Source organism: Streptopelia decaocto (assembly GCF_964273445.1).
Source record: "Streptopelia decaocto genome assembly, chromosome: 7".
NCBI classification, from domain to species: Eukaryota; Metazoa; Chordata; class Aves; order Columbiformes; family Columbidae; genus Streptopelia; species Streptopelia decaocto.
The window spans coordinates 11,704,090-11,721,755 of NC_138661.1; the positions used below are offsets into that span (position 1 = coordinate 11,704,090).

At 38.4% G+C, this 17,666-nt stretch overlaps 1 protein-coding gene across 9 annotated transcripts in view; it reads right to left on the minus strand.

The window, feature by feature from the left end:
- Positions 1–17,666, minus strand: part of TRAF3 (TNF receptor associated factor 3) — a 74,394-nt gene that overhangs the window by 41,218 nt on the left and 15,510 nt on the right. Inside the window, exon 1 of one of the 9 annotated variants that reach the window (XM_082057848.1) lies at positions 14,266–14,383. The exons of the other annotated variants lie outside the window; for them this stretch is intronic. The gene's annotated coding sequence lies outside the window, so the exon portion shown is untranslated. Of the gene's footprint in view, positions 1–14,265; positions 14,384–17,666 lie in introns of those variants that run through there. 9 annotated transcript variants of the gene reach the window in all.

Sequence of the window (17,666 nt, forward strand, 5' to 3'; positions counted from 1 at the left end):
GCCACGGGAATCTGGACTCTGGAGCCCTTAAGCATGAAGTGTCTTACTGCAGAGGCCCCTTCTCACAGCATCCAGCCAGCCCTCAGCCTGGCATCCTGGTAAAAGCCCCACCGTTGAGTCTGGACAGGGGCACAGAAGAACAACTGATAAATAAAATGCAAATAGCTTGAAACACTCCACAAAAACAGCTAGACAGTGGCTGAGGCAGCACTGGAGTGGCAGGTTTGAAAGCCAAGGGCCATCCATCCATTTTGCCTTGTGTGAGGTCGGAAGTCTTCTCACTTTCACTCCTCTTGTTTGTACAGGGGAACTACTGATTTTATTTCCCTCCATGCACTTGTCATACTTGAAGCACTATTCTCTGTTTCTATACAGCAGATATCAGATCAACTAACCAGTGCTGAGGTACTTCCAGCATACACTTTAAGAGAAAATTCTGAGAGGGATATGGGAGGACGGGTTGCTGGTCACCAACACTAGATGTAACTTCACACAGTTAAGATGACAAGACCACTCCTTATCTTCTTTCATGCAAAACTTTCAAATACTAAGTCTAATTCCTGTATGAAAATAAAAGTAGCATTGATATTTAAAACTTATTTTTCCTTGTTTTAAAATAGTGTATTTGAACTACTATAAACTTTGTCCTACAGTTCCATAAGCACCCGCCTCCCTTGCATAAGCTAATGCAAACCAACTGTGAAGAAGACCTTGAGATACACATCACAAAAAAGATTAAGATCGATAGAAAATATAACTACCTAGATATAAGCAAGTAGAACAGAGCATTTGAAAACACAGAAGATATTGAGTATCCTCTGCACAAGACGCTTCTGCCATTTGCAGGCTCTTCACAGTCACTTACTAATGCCGTACCCCCGAGACACAGAGGTTGGAAGGCACCTCTGGAGGTTCTCGAGCCCAACCTCCTGTTCAGAGTAAGGCCAACTTCAAAGTTAGATCAAGGCTGAGTTTTCACAAACTGCAACCATGACGATTCCACAGCCTCTCCAAGTAACCTGTTCCAGCGTCTAACACCCTCTGTATAGAGTTTTGATCGTAGCAATCATGGCGTGATATTCTCACATAGAAAAAAGGCCTGTTCCAGTGCATGAAGTGCTATGTTCTCAAGCAACTAAACCAGATTTCATCATAATCTTTAAGGTCTCTTTTCTGTAAAATTTATTGAACAAACTGTTTTTGGCTTGGATGGTACAGGCTATTCCTTCTTTTCCTATCTGAACTAGAAAATCAGATGCATAACCAGAAATGATATCTTGATATTCTTGCCAAAGAACAACCATGCATGTCACATATAATCACAAACGTGTATTTTCTATACACTGAAAAGCAGAAAATGAATGGTGAGCCAAGTTTTACACTGTTTCATACTTTTAACTTTTCGTCACTTTCCTTGGCTCTATTTCTTTCAGCAAAGAGTCTACACATTCATGTGAAATGTCTTACAGGATTAAACAAACCAGCATCCCAGTACAGGCAACTTAATTTAGCAAGCCTGCTAGATTATGCATTCATGAAAACAGTTCTCATATATACTTCCTCCTGCATGAAACAAATTTCTAGATTCTAAACAGAAAAAGCATTGGATAGATGTGCAAAATAATTACATCAGTGTTAAGAGAATAGGAATATTTATAAATAATAATATAGTATCCATTTCTTCTGGAGTATCCAAAAGCCCAGAGACTGACACGTTTAATAACTACCCAATAATATTGTATGTTGAATAGAAATAACTTTCAGTCTAACATACTGCACTGATGAGAAGAAGAACTTTAAAAGTGATCCAGTTTTAACTATTAAAAAAAAAATTCAACTCAGTGCAATTTAGGAAAGCTGATTTTTATGTGACACTATGTTCAACTACTATTTCTTTGAAAGTTAACAGCATTCTTTTGAATCATGACACTTGGGCTGGCAAAACAGCTTTAACATTCAGCCTGAGGCAGTAGTAAAAACCAAGTGTTTGTATTTTGACTTACACTAGCTATCTACAGCTCTCAATAATTACTTCATGATCTCAACGGGCTACCAAAACACAGTATAAAGTCATTTGAAGTGCAAGAAATCAAAAGCCTCTTTTAGAAATCAAAAGACCTCTGAAGCTTTGAAAGCCTGTGTCACAAGACAACAGAGAAGAGACACCCTGTCCAAGCTTGCCCTCTGTACTTTCTTCTGCATTTTGAATTACAATTTGGGTTCTTGTCTATGGGTGCAGGAGACAAAACATACAAGGTTACCACATTTCACATATGAAATTAACCCCCAGTTGGGATCCCTATTTCTATGTGAGGTTTTTAGTAGAGGCATTTAAATAATAGGAAAGATCAAAAGACGATCAGATGATCACAGGACAAAGTGTACTTTAATCTCTTCCCCTGCTGTGGAGGGGAGTCCATGACTGTCCACGTGTGGGCTGGTGTTTGTATGTCAAAGGGGATCAACACTCTGTATTTTTTATAACTCCTGGCTCTGTTTACAAAGGAAAAGTTCTATCTACCACAGAGGAAAAATATTCAGATCAAATATTATTGGAAATGTTGTGATAATCATAATATTTCAAGTTTAAGGTACTACCCCTTTACAAAATTGGTTTATGTATGCTTTGAAGAGAGAACTAGCAAAACCAGTTCATATTTGCATTCTGAATACTCTGTTTCTATGGAAAGCTACTTCCATCAGACCAGATTTCCTCCACTTCTCGTGTTACAGCAAGACTAATATTCCATTGGTTCACAAGTTACAAGTGGTAATGTCAAATCACACGCACCCAAAAGAGAAGCTTTCCACTACATTTCCACTACTTGTGTCTGCTGTGGCCAGGAGGCAGTAAATTTGATCTACCCATGACCAGTCCTAACAAGGATCAACAAGGGTTAAGTCAGACATGTCCAAAGCATTCTGGTCAGACTATACAGTCCTAGAAAAAGATGTCTCATCCCCTAGTGACCTAAAAAAGTCTCCTTTTCCTCCCAAGATGTGCCTTCAAGAAAAATCTGCTGCGTAATTTATCTGAAACAACTTGCTTTTAAATTACATCAACTTAAGACAAAGTCTCTTCACCTTTGAAATCATCAAGTAGGAATAAAAAACATCTTTTAAAGTTATTGTCAGTCTTTTAGTGCATGAAGAATACTTTCTGCATTGCCAATTTGTGGCAAAGTGCATCTGTGCTGACTCTTAACCAGCCTTGAAATCTACGCAGATACAAATCTAAGCAGGTACTACCTGCCTCACAATTCTTTAACTCATCTTCTGCAATTATTAGAGGAAAGTATCTGAAGGCAAAGGTGTCATAGACCAGCAAATAAAAAAAATAAACCCAAAGCACTTCAAGAGGCTTATTATAAATAATTACAGGAAAAATGCCTTCTCGAGAATCCCCAAAATATTAGTTAATCTAATTTCAAAATGCAGCTCATCTTTAACAAAATAATCCTCCCAGGGAATTCTGAACACAGCAGAGGAGGAGGAAGCTGGTAAAGGAAACAGAACGCAACTTCACGTGTGGCTCTGCACTTCTGGAATTCAGTATGGAAATGAAGTACTATGACTCTAGAAATGGCTGTCCCAGAAAATTGAGATCATGGTGTCTCATTTCCACAAGAAATTCTTTCCACTCTAACTCTTAAAGTAAGTTTTCTATGCCTACATCCAAAGCTCAAAACTCGTATCTATCGTGTCTCCTATGGAACCTAACTCAGCCACATAGAACACCTCCTGCTCTTTCACTTTATCCAGCTGACCACCACATACTATACACCCAGGTAAGAGAGAATTCCTGCCCCAAATACTAATCAAATTCTAGAAAATAAGAAAAGCAAGTGACATCATCAGAATATTTAACATTAAACTGCCTGGAAGACATTCATTCGTGCATAGATCTCAACCTCTCATTAATCTTAAGGGGATTTTTTTCTACCATTCTCAATGACACCTTTAGCTTTGTCTAAAATCGTTGCTTCTTATTCAGGCAGAAAAAAAGAAAAAAGGCGTAAGGGCAACTCTCTCGTCATTTGTCTATATTTTATTATTTATTAGAATGTTGGGGAAGACAAAAACATTGTCCACTTCTTCATGAAGTGACAGCAGGTTCAACTCCAGTGATTTCAGTGTTCACACTGTACACACTTCACTGTTTATATTGTTTATATTATATTGTATTTCTATGACCAACACCTTGGAGTTTGGCAGAAGGGAAAAAACCTATTGAAGCACATTGTAAACAGAATCTTGAAGGAAAAAAAAAAAAATCAGGAAAATAATTAAAAAAAAAAAAAAAACACCAAACCACTTGTGCTAGTATTTCTAGTTATACTAAAGTGCATTCCAGTTTCTACATCTCTAGTAAAAAGTATTACAGAAATTGAGTTTTCAAGAGCAAAAAACATGGTTTGGGAAAAGTCAGAGACCCTTAAGTCAGTTTTGTCAGAATATTCAGAATCAGAAATTTACATTCACTGCTATCTAAAGCACTTCTTACCATTATAACGGTGTTCATGGAAGAAGCTGGGTTTTTGTAACTGAAGATCTAGATTCAGAAAACATGTTTCCCAGCAATGTAAGAATGAAGGAACTTGTTGCTTCCTCTTGTAGTAAACGTAGGCTCTGGGAATATACCATTGAAGGCAAAGTCTGTATTAGACAAATTCCTTCTGGTGTATGACAGTATTTGTCCTTCCAGCTACAAAGTCACATTAAAAGATTCTTTTGCATGGAACCTGCATGCAATTCCCTGGTTTCTCTCTCAGATTGTGGTTACTTTCCCATATATCAAACTGTTTCATTATTTTGCCTTGTCAACCTTAAGTCTTGTATTTGCTGCCTGCAGGTTTGTATTAACTCTTGTGCTGGAGGTTTCAGATCAATAGATATCGTTGACATCTTAAGAATAAGACACCTCTACAGTATCAGTTCAGACAAGATACTACACGAAGGACAACAACAACAAAAAAGCTCCTTTTGAATGTTTCTCTCTTGCACTGGATTTGAAGAATTTAAGAAAAAAAAAAAATCAATGAGGATGTTGTCCTTCTACAATATACCTAATGTGAAGATTAAAAAAGAATACTTTACAAATTTTTCTGATTAAATTTCACATCACTACCCAAAAGCAAATGTTTATCACCATTACACAGCCAAAAAGTTTAAAACCAGAAATAGAAATGTTTCAAAGAAACCTCTGGTAAAACAGTACAGTGCTGCTGCTGCTGAAGAGGTATGTTAAAAACTGGTGCTGTCCACACCATCTACAAGGCCTTAGAAAGGTTTTTGTCTTCAGATTTGAAATAAGAAGTTGCCAGGTTTAGTTGAAAATTCTTTTTGCATGCTTAAAGCCAGAGGGCTCTTCTAGTTAATATTAATGAAATTGTGTTAACCTCTAGCAAATAAATACCGAACAGCAATTTTGTTTAATGTATTAATGGCAATCTGACATTTAAATGTGCATTTTTATTTCTGAAAATTCAAACCTGAAAGCCTCCAGGTGTTGCACTAGAAACTAAATGAGAATACTCAGATATTCCTTGGAGAATTTATGCTGATAAAAGACCGCTTGCATTGTAAAGATCCATGCATGCAGAGTCTAGATAGGCAGAATGCAAAGAACAACTTCCAATTGCAGCAAATTCCAGATTTAAAAGTATGCAAAGGACACTTGGAGATCAAGCAAGGGGCTTAAGTCCTAAGATTAGAGTTTTAAAGGATGCTGTACCACTAATGAGTATTCACAGAGGACAGACATTGCTGATTCCCCACTTTTTGCAAACAACTTTTATCTAGGCAATGAAGTGAAGTTTCCAATATTACGGCAGCGGTTTGGAATTTTTTTCCACCAATTCTACTGAATGGCTACATGATTTTCAGACTTTACCGCTTTGTTTCCCTCTAAACCGTAAAACAAACACAATATTGCTTACCTTTATAGCACCCCCAGCCTGACGTGTTCTACATAAGTATGAAGTATTATTTTTAAACTCTTCTTCTCATAGAGATTTGCCACCAGTCTAAATCCTCCTAGAAGTCTGGATAAGAAGAAATCACCCGCCCACCCTTCTTTGTCTGAAAAAAATAAGCTTTTTTTTCCCCCCCATAATACTTTGCAATTAAACTGCAGGCTGATGCTTTATGATCAATATGAAACAACTTCAGGATCTGAAAACATGAGGTATAATACTATAGACAAACAGCCAGAGAGGGCAATGAACCCTCGTCTCTATACAGAAGCAGAAATACCACGGTAAAATTATAAAGCCTTCTGTGAAGAATCCTTTCTTCTAACTGCTTCACATTGTTCTGGAAGCTCTTGTACTGTTGCCTTCAGAGGATTTCAAAAAAGTGTCAAATTGAATCCAATTAAGAAGATAAATAAATGCACTTCCTACAATACAGCACAAAGTCCTGAAATACATCAAAAATGCCATAACATAGATGGATGAAGTCAGGCACAATCCAGCTCCTGGGATTTTCTTCCATCATTAAACTGCCTCTACTCCACACAGCCTACAGCACAGACAGACATCCCGTCACAATTTCTTTCAAGCCTGGAATATTTGCCTTCAGCAGACATAGCTCCAAGTTTTCTAGCAACATACAACAGCTGGAGAAAAAAGAAAAGAAAACAAAAAAAGGTAGCTCCAAAGCATGTTAAGCATCATTCCTGTTTCCTCTGTTCCTCTGCTAACCCTAGAAGCAATTAATTTGAGGCTTAGAGCAGAAATTTCCTAGTGTTATTTCAGATCAGTGAGGTCTGTACGTTAATTATTCAGTGTCAAAAATTGGGTTGACCTTTTTTTTAAAAAAAAATAAAAATCTATTTTTCAAGGCAGTTATCCAGTGAAAACAAGAATTATGAAACCAGGTATATGTAAACTCACACTGTACTTTTTTCTTTATATAGTTTTAGTAATTTGTTCTCCTGGGTACTGGCTGCACCAGAGTTCTTCTAATCACAGCTACCATCCGCATAGCTGTCGGCAAATAAGTATAAGTGAAGGTTATCCCATTTTGGAACAAGGATACATTTTATTATCAGTGCAAACAGCTTCTGTGTCTCACTAAGTAAGGGATTTCATTCGTACTCTTACAGGACAGAGGGCCAACAACAGCTGTAATTAAGGCAAATCCACAGTATCTTAAATTCAGCTGAATGTGTACAAGCCCAATTTTCTGTCTTCCCACATGAAAATTTTAAACCTTTAATGATATTTTTAAATCATTTCCAGATAATATTTAAAGTGGTCGAAGCTTAATATAATATGCAAGTAAGAGCTCATCTCTATTAATACAAACTTTTTGTACTCATATACAATCCTTTATGCAGCCCCCTTTTGCTGTCATGTGCCAAGTTTTGACCAGTAGTTTCACTCAGGCTTTCCACTACCACATTCGAGTTTTACCTTGAAGCACAACAGAAAACAACACCACATATTTTCGCAATATATTTTCTTGGCGTCTATTTTTCATCATAGCAACAGTGCAATGGAAACCAAGCATTCCACATTCAGATCAAAGTCATCTAAATGCTCATCCTCACAAAAAGCTGTATTACATTTTTGATGTAAGGAAGAAATATTATGCGTATCACTAGAAGCTGAATTAAAAACATGGCAAAATGGAGATTTCCAGTACAGTTTGAGATGGCAGGTAAGTAATAAATATTCCACGAGTCCGAACCACCTACTTCAATGCAGTAAAAAGACTGCTCAGATAAAATGTTCTTCTCTATACAAATACTCTTGCTTCAGTAGGAAAAATAAAATTTAAAAAAAAAAAAAAAAAATCACAGACTCCTTGCCAATTAGTGCAAGTTGTATCCTAACCATTAACTAACAAGCTCGTGAAGTCTGGATTGAGTACAGCCCGGTTTGGCCATGCACTCAAACAAAAGGCAAGAGAAGCATATGAGAGAAAATACATCAACCTGTAATTCCAAATAAATCTTTCTCCTTCAAAGCTTATCTAACACTATCGGAATTTTCATGCTTGACAAACGTGAGATTTTTCCAGCAGTCAATAAAGTTATATTAAAAACAAAAGCATCAAGAAAGAATTTCACCGTGTCACAGCCACACAAATTAGTGGCAGCGTCACCAAAGAATGTGACACAGATGTGAATACAGTTTCAGTCAGTCCTCAAGTCAAGTTACAAGCATTAGGAGACTAAAGATGAGTCTCCAAACGAGCAGTAACACGGTTCCATAAAATAGATGTATTTTCTTAGAATCTATTCTTTACAACAGGTTCACCTTAAGAACAGGTTACAAGACCCTTTTCCATTTAAATAGCTCATCAGTATCACAGCTGCTGTCAGAGCAGCATGAAGGTTGAAATCCTTGATAGCCCTTGTCTTCTTTCCAGCCCAACCTTTGCTCTTACTCACTGCTTCTTCTCACCTCTTCACTATCTGCTACCAGGTAAACACTGTATCAGTCTGGAAATTACATACTCCTTCCCTGAAAGACACCTGAAGAGACTACAATATTAAAAGGTGAATTCTTAGCTTAAGAAAGCTCTTCATTTCCAAAGTTCATGCAACAGTTTTCTTAATCAGATCTATATACTTCTTCACACACTTATACCCCTCCCTTCCCCCAGATTTGGAAGACTCTTCGATTGCTTACATTTCATTTGTTTTATTTGAATCTCATTTGATCAGCAGCTTGAAGAGAAAGGAGAAAAGGCTTTCTCAATGCTCTGTTAGGGTTCTCTTTACTCTTGCCAATAAGGGGAGTTTTACTACAGTCTGCCTGCTTTCCTTCTTTGCTTTAAAGAAAAAAAAGTTTAAATTATGTTACCTTCATTCAAAAACTCTACAACAGGCTTCTCAGCATCTGTAAAGACAGTCTAAGGAAACTAAGCAAGCATCAAACTAATTTTTAACGATACATTTTTAAAATAGCATAAAGAATGTTATAGGTAACATACTGACATACAGTTTTTAAACAATTTAAATCATTGTTTTCCTCTCCTCCACTATCTCAAGAAAACCACATTACAGAAGGCCATGCACAAAGTAGAAATCACAGCTAATTTTTCCTGCCTTCACACACACACAAACTTTTCCATCCAGATGCATCATGTGTCATTACAGACTGTACAAAATCTTCAGAGCAGTGCCATTCTCTTGTAACAGTCTGTTAAATTCCATTTGGAAACATCAGGCCAATTCTGGGACAGTAACTAATTGTTCTGCAGAGTGTTCCTTTAAAAACAAAACAAACAAAAAAAACCCCACCCTATGATGATATTCAAACAGATCATTAGAAGAAAGTAATCTGGTTCGGCAAAGCCTGTTTCATCCTGGAAATTTTACAGGCACAGAAAAAGTCTGAAAACATAGATAATGATAGAGATTTGTATTAATTATCTATGTGCACTCCTAAATGTTGATAGTAAAGTTTAGACCAAACAAATGCTACATCAATGCCCAAGCCACCACATCCACTACATCTGAAGTCCCCAGAGTCTCTCATTTACTCTTCAAGAACACCATTATGTGGCCACATTGCAGTAGCCTCACCTGACCACTTACAATATAGTCAAGCCATATTTTTTGCAAGAATATTAATTTCTCAACTCTTGTCAGTGACGTTTGCATCCACCTACCCCAGGGTCCAGCACCAGGGAACTGTGTCAGGCCTGAGCAGCTGTTCGGCAGTGCCAGAGCAGCGACGGTCCCAGACGGCACCAAGTGGGCCAGCACCCAGGGCCCACCACGGCAGCACGTTCCCAGCTCTCATCCTGCACACAACACTGTGAAGATGGATCAACCCCAGCAGTTACACACAGCTGGTTATGAAAACTCAAACACTCGCAGAATTGCACAGCAACCATTAGATGTGTGAGGCTCTTATTACCATTACCATGCCTAATGTAAGTGACTTTGTAACACCAGAGCAAGATAACTACCTGAAAGGAGGCTGTAGGATGGAGGGTGTTGGTGTCTTCTCACAAGTAGCAAGTGATAGGACAAAGGGAAATGGCCTCAAGTTGTGCCAGGGGAGGTTCAGATTGGATATTAGGAAAAATTCTTCACTGAAAGGGCTGTCAGGCACTGGAACAGGCTGCCCAGGGAAGTGGTGCAGTCATCATCCCTGGAGGGGTTTAAAGGGTGTTTAGACAAGGTTCTTAGGGACATGGTTTAGTGCTAGAGTTAGGTTAGGTTATAGTTGGACTCTATGATCTTGAGGGCCTCTTCCAACCGAAATGATTCTATCATTCTATGAACATTTATCTAGTCAGGAGGAATGCCACAAACTTTCACGGCTATGAGTCTTTCTTGGGGGCTTTCGGAATGTTTGTCACATGCTACAATTCACCTTTGGTCCTCAGGAGGTGGAAAGGAAACGCTACCACTAGTCCAAAGTAGCATTACTGCTACTCTGTTACAAGAATCATAGTAAGTAACAAGCTAGCAAGTGGTTGCAGACTCTGGCAAGAGAAACACAGACCCAAGCCAGCTCATTCTAGAAACACAGTAGCTGGAAGAATAGTCCAGAGCCGAGATTTACAGAAAACTGAGGGCATAAACTCTTGCTCGTACAAAAAGATCTGCAACTGCACAACACTTTCCCAACCAAGACAGTATACAAATTGCAAATGAGCCCATAATTCTTACAGATGTCACAAATGAAGTACAAATTTCTGTACTAAACATTTATAGAGTAACTCAGCAAGAAATTTAAGTCCTATAGCTCTTTTAAGCTCCTATCCTGAGTTCCGACACCAATTATGATTGTCCTGGTCACTGCCCATTCATATTCTTAGCTCTAAAGCTGAACTTAGCGCAGGGAGTTCTGCATTTCCAGCCTCTTCCTTCTCTCCAAACATACCAACCAACTCCTTCCAATTCACAGAGAACTGAGGCGACTCCAAGGCTTCATTCTTACTGAACAAATAAACTCCACAGCTGAACAGCAGCATTATGACAATGCCATACCCTTAAAATTCTGGCTTTAAAAAGAAAAAATCCAAAGACATGGATAAGATATAGAAAGAAATGGGTTTTTAGCTCTGAAGATTAACATAAAAGAGGAGCATTCCCAGAACACTGTTCTTGAAAACAATTCTGTATTATATTGGATAAACAAAGTGAAAACTGACTCAAAAAAAAATATTTTAGTACATATGAAGTACTAATAACTGGTTTTCAACTTTAATATACCAGATAATTCAGGGAATTTGTTACAATGAATTTCAATGACTTACAAGCAATAAAAAAGGTAATCAAAACTTTTACTTCCCAACTGAATGCAGTTACTGTTGCATAGTACAACATGCAAAAATTACTTCTATTATCCTTTATATGTTAGGCAACAAAAAAGCACCTTACCTTATTCTCCACTGTCTGAGCACGGAGGATTAAAAACAAAGCATCAGGCAGAAATTGCAAGTGTTTCATATCAAGAAATAACCAAACCACTGCATCAATAAACTTAATGGCTGTCTAGCATGCCACACGCACACTGGGGACACTTAATAAAAACTTATCCACATCCTTTTTTTTTGAAGTAGTCAGGTGGCTGAATTGGAAACCTGAAGGCAGCCGCTCGTTGCCTCCTGCTCCAAAGTGCAGATCTCAGCAGCACAACACAGCAAGAGCCACCACCAGAGCTCGATCTTCCCCCCAATAATGCCTTCCTTGCCAAATACTGCACTGCAGTCCTTCTGAGGGCTGTGCAAAATGCACAGAGGATTGAAACAGCCCCAGAAAGAAACACAGTTGCAAAAAAGTTTGTTCAAATCATCTAATGTCTTATCAGTTGTCCGCTGAACAGAACAAACTGCGGAGTTTGGTGGGATCTCTTAGGATTCTCCCTGCTGCTCCTTCTCCATGCTCCCGCCTTCCTCCTCCTTCATTGGGATTTTACTTTCTGACAAAACCAGAGGGAATTGGGGGTAAAAAGATAATATTTTAAACTTATAAGTTGTTTCTTACATTGAGTGACTTCATTGTTTGTAAGTTACATTAAAGCTACTTTTTATTCTCATAACCACTAATATTTTAAGAGGTTAAAAAACTAAAGACATAAAAAGGTCTTTTAAGGTTTGGGGTGTTTGGGGGTTTTCTGGGGGTTTGCAGTGGTGCAGGGGGGTTTTGCTTTTGCTGCTTAAATCAGGGAGTTTAGTCAATTAACTATTTTAACACTTGGATGCGTTCCCTACACAATTAAAACCGCAGTGATTACACAGCAGCGGCATTTGTGAGAGTAACACCCAGCAGGGGCATTTGTAATTATTCCCCAAGTGTTCCACAACAGCAGCAAAGGAATACAGCCGAATATTAAAGAAGCTTTCACAGAAGGGCTGAGGTTGGAAGGGACATTTGGAGACCACCTAGTCCAACCCCCCCTGCTCAGACAGGGTCAGCATCCCATGGGCTTCCAAATTTCTGCACAGAGACCGATTCTGCTACCGCTCGCTGGGCAAGTAATAGTGTTAGAGCACCCCCTCAGTCAAAAGTTTCCTTTGTGTTCAGATAGAATTTTATGGTTTGGGGTTTGTGGTTGGTTGGTTTGGTTTAGTTTTGTGTTTTTGGGGGGTTAGGTTTGGCTTTTTGTTGGGTTTTTTTGTTTGGTTGGTTTGGGGTTTTTTTAAGAGTTTTTTGGGGGTGTGCTTTTTGTTTGCTTGTTGGTTTTTAATTTATGCCCATTGCCTCTTTGGACATGAAAAGTCTAATTTATCCTTGGGTTTGTCTTTTTCACACACACACCCACACACCCTCCCCCCTATTCTTCATTCTCCACAGCTGCATTTCAGAGCACAGGGAGGAACCCTGAGCACTCAGTGACAACCCACCAGGTGTTGGCTCATTAGCAACAATAGGCTCATCACCTCCTGCCCTCTGCATCCTGCAGAGCAAAGCTCAAGGCCAGATCTCTCAGCCCATGGCAGCCCAGCTGCCTACCATCAGCAACCTATTATTCCTTGAGATCCATGTGCACCTTGGGGGAGATCCTGTCCATTTTTTTCCTGGTTTGGGCTCACTGGAACATGAGGCAGGGCTGAACACATGCTGACAGTGCCATGGAAAGTCCAGAAACCCTCAGCAGCTCCTCCCCACCTTCTGCTGCAGCCCCCCAGGAGAAGAGGCCACAGTCAGCATTCAGGGCATGTTATGTGGGGATGAGTAGAAAGGAAATGAGAGTATTTGGAGATGGGTGCATCCTTTTGGTTCACAGCAGTGAAAAGGTTGGTTTTAGTGGCATCTTTCATTGAGGTTTACCTTGGCCTTTTAAAGAAAAGGTAATGAGCAACATAGGTATAGACTCACAGATCTAACGAACTTATCTACTACCTGCTCCCCCACCCACAGACTGCAGAAAGCGTAATTTCTCACAGCTGTGAACAAGTCCTTTGCTTACTCTTCACAGGGGTTACTGACTTCATATGCACTTAAACAGCAGTATTACAATTATTTACTTTTCCTTTCTAACACGGCTTAGTTAAAATTGAAATTCCTGTGATGGACAACATATACTCAGTTTGGGCTCCCAAAGTTTTAGTTACTTTTATTTTAAGCTTGTCTGTACTAAAAATAACTTATTTAGCACTAAAGGTTATCCTCAGTTTCAAATCTCTTCCCTGGTTTGTAGACCAAACATCATATACGACATTTAAAAAACAATATGGAAATGGATTTGAAAAGGGGAAAGGCCTGTTGGCTCTGAAACAGAAAAAAAAATAAAAAATAAAAAATCAGAAGAGCTATCAGAGACTTTCTGCATAACTTAGAGCACATCTGTACATTTCTGTTCTCCTTTGCTGAGGAAGAGATATAATGCCTCCTTTCTCTGATCTTACCTGGACACCCACCAAGTTCCCATCTCTTTACATACTTGTATATGTATCACCTTGTATAATAGGACTTCAGTCTTAGGCTGAGAATTGCCCAAAGTGGAAAAACAACTAGAAATAAGGAACACAGAAACAATTATATTTTGGTAAAGCTGGGGGAAAGGGGGACCAAAAATATCCCTTTCCCCTAAAACCAAAATATAAATGGTAAAATGAGATCTTAAAATATTTTTCAGTTCCTGCAGTTAGTCTAAAACTAGCACCTTAGTGACAGTTTTTAACCTGTTTTGCTTCAGGATACTGAGAATAACTTGAAGACAGCCACATGCAGCCCAGTTGCTCTCTGGCTGGGACTCACACACTATCAAGTATACACACAGCATTTTTTACGGGAAAAAAAAACCACCTAGTAATAAATTAGAACAGGACCAAGGAAGAAGATCTTACAGAAAGATAACAAGTCTGCTTCATAAATTGTTCGAGGTCCCATGTGTTCTTGGTGGGAGGGCAAGACAGACAGAGAAAAGGCCAAGACAGTCTCCAATCATTCCAGCGGTCTATTTCCTCCTCCTGCACACTTCAGGCGCTCCATCTGCATCACAGCCTAGAAATTACTTCTTCCACTGTTACATGAACATATAAAAAGAACTTTTTTGTGACAAGAACGTGAACTTCTGTGTATAAACAGCATTATTACTTTGCATAATCTATTACTTACAAAAGTTCTTAGTCATAAAGCTTAACATATTACCTAGTGTCTTTGTAGCAAAAAAGCTTATTTTTACCCCTTTTCCACTCAAAATTTAGAAGGACCCTCTCTACCTTCCACCTATATCATAAATCTGTAGCTGCTCTGGGGAATAGGCCACAGAGCAGTCCCAGAGCATCACCTGCTGCTGCTCCCTAAAGACACAACCCCTGTCACTCACCCAAAGGATTGAGGAATTTCCTGTGTTTAGGAGCACATTTCGCTTTTTTTAACCCATTCCCAACTTACAGCTTGGACTGAAGGCAAACAGAACTAACTTTTTTGCAGAAGCCTAATTTCTTCTCAAATTCCAGAAAAAGTACAGTGGAACAAGGAAAGAAAGCACAACCTCAAACACATTTAATATACTGTTCTAAAAGATTCAGGATGTTTTCTCCTCTTGCAACTAAGCTATAACGCAGTTTTGCAAATTAGGCTGTGTCTGATTGAGGAAGCTGGCTACCACCTATCAGTGCTAATCATATTTTTAAGTTATTTGAAAACAAATAAACCCTCCTTCACATGTTTAATGAAATGGAGATAATAATTTGCTTACCTCCCTTGTAAATACAACAGAACTGATAATACTAAAATAAAATGTATAAATAAACAAGCCTCCATGCACTATCACGCAACTTAATTCCATCAAGCAAGGATTGCAGAAGAACTTGCTAAATAGTCCGTTCTGTTTGTGTAGCAGACACAGAACAAGAGTGTTTTCTTACAGAAATAAGAATGAAACCTGTTTGACTTTTGAGGTAACGCCTTCATTCATAACTGAAGCAAGTCCAAGCACTGAAGAATATTAGTAAAATTGATACCATCAAGTTGAAGATGTGAAAACACAAAGGAGAACAGGGTACTTTACAGTTTCATGCAATGGTACAAATACTACTTCTACCAAAAAAAAAAAAAAATCACCAACAAAAAAACCCCAACTCACACAACCGTCATGAGGTTTCTACATGTACCTATCACAAAAATACATGCAGCAGAAGAATTGACGCTACCTACCTGTTTACATGAAAAAAAAACCACAACACAAACCACAGTGACACACAAGACTGCAGTCTGTGCTTCAATGGATTAATATATTGTCTCCCACTGCTGAGAGCTGGTCTTGATTCAGTTAAAGCCCAAGCACTCAGGCTTTCCTGCTGGGAAACAAACAAGTAAAGTCGGTTGCGAGCATCTCCTATTAATATACAGAGACAATTCTCATAGGCCTGAAGGCAGAAAAGATAAATAGTAGGGTAATGTTGCACAAAACCATAGCAAACCATAGCAAATCAAAAAGCTGCACTGAGGTTTATTAGTTCACTAGAAAATTCATTGTAAAAGTCTATTTACTCCATGTAGGAAGTCACCACTGCCACCGCTTAGTGAGTCAAGCTCATCTGCAAGAATCTTTTACATAATGGGAAAATTTTTATTGGCCAGAGGTTCACAGTGTTTTAAAATTTCCAGAAACTGCAGATGTAAAGATACTTGTGTTAACCTAAACCAAAACCAAGAAAAGAAACTATCCGAGATGCATGCTCCATTTCACAACACAGCTACTGTACTTCAACCTATTCAGCATAGGAAAGATTTACACTCCGATATAAAACGAAGGAAATATGAGCATTGAAAACACAGGTAGTTTTAATACTACCACCAGATGGTATTAAAACATATTGGCCAGCACATTGTCGCCATTTCTGAACGGTGATACTGAGACTTGAAGTAGTTTTTTTCAGCTACTGATTTTATTCTTGTAGAAAAATAGTACTAGTGAAACAGTTGGAATGGATTTACAAGAAAGCTCGATGCCATCTTATTTCTTCCATTTTCACTTCACAGTGAAATAAAAGCTAACAAGAGAGACAGTAAAGAACCGAAAGGTGTTCTTTCCTTCTTTTAGCAATGAAAATATGCAGCAACACAACTACGGTATAAAATCCAGTTCACTGAAAGTAAAGTAGCTTGAGTGAAGGAATCTTTCCTCAGTTTTTAGAGGGTTGATAACAGCTTAAGGATTATATTTAAAATCAAAGAGTAAATTCAAAACATTCCACAGCTCAAATATTATTCCCCTTATTCTGCTAAGAATGATAAATTTAAAAATACAGGTTGTTCAGATTATACTTTATTTGCTGGTTTAAACATATTTTTAGTGATACAGGTAAGTCTATTTTAATTACACAACTTTTTGAAAGTTGGACATTGACTACATATTTTGAACTAACGTTGTAGATCATAAATGCACAAGTATGAGGATTCAAGCTCTAAAACAGACTTTAAATTACAGAACTCTGTTACCATGACAGTGTAATACAACTTTGCTAACAGGCCACAATGCATTCAGGGGAAAAAAAAAATATATAATAAAATTTAGAAGTCCAAATTCAAAGGGTCAAATTCATCATCTCTTGCCAGTCTCTGGTGTTAAGGGTACATAATGCAATATATGAACAACTGTTTCTGTGATCCTTACTTTTTTTATTTTAGGTGATGCAAATCCTTTATAAACATTCTGTCCTACTGAAATGTTCTTTGCACCCCACAGTTCATTAAGACATCCTATCTCACTTTTCTTCTCATAGACAATTCACCTATGTATTTGACAGCAAAAGCCACATTTGTGATTATGCGAGTCTTATCTTAGTTGATGATAACAGAAGAATGAATGAAAAAGGCCTTCTGACTGCAATAATGATATGCCTTTATTTTAAACTGAAACTTAGTTAAGGGGGCTGCCTCCCCTGCGCAACAGAACTAACTTGATAATGATGGAGCAGGGGGGGGTGGGAAGAAAAGGAAAGAAACAGAAAAAAGCACACATGGAAAACAGAAAACTGAAAGTATGTTTCTTTGTGTTATCTGGTGATGCACTCATTCATTTGAAAGCCTAAATTCTACCACTAGAACATACAGACCAACACCTGTGATACGGCTGCACCGCACGAGTAACCAGCAACATCCCTGTGTTGCAATGACCAAAGCAATCTATGGGAACCATCCTCAGGACTCACGGGTGTCCACCAGATTGCACAGAAAGCACAACTTCTTAAGCTCCCCAAGACAGGTAAACGCTCCTCCTCACCTGCAACCAGGCTGC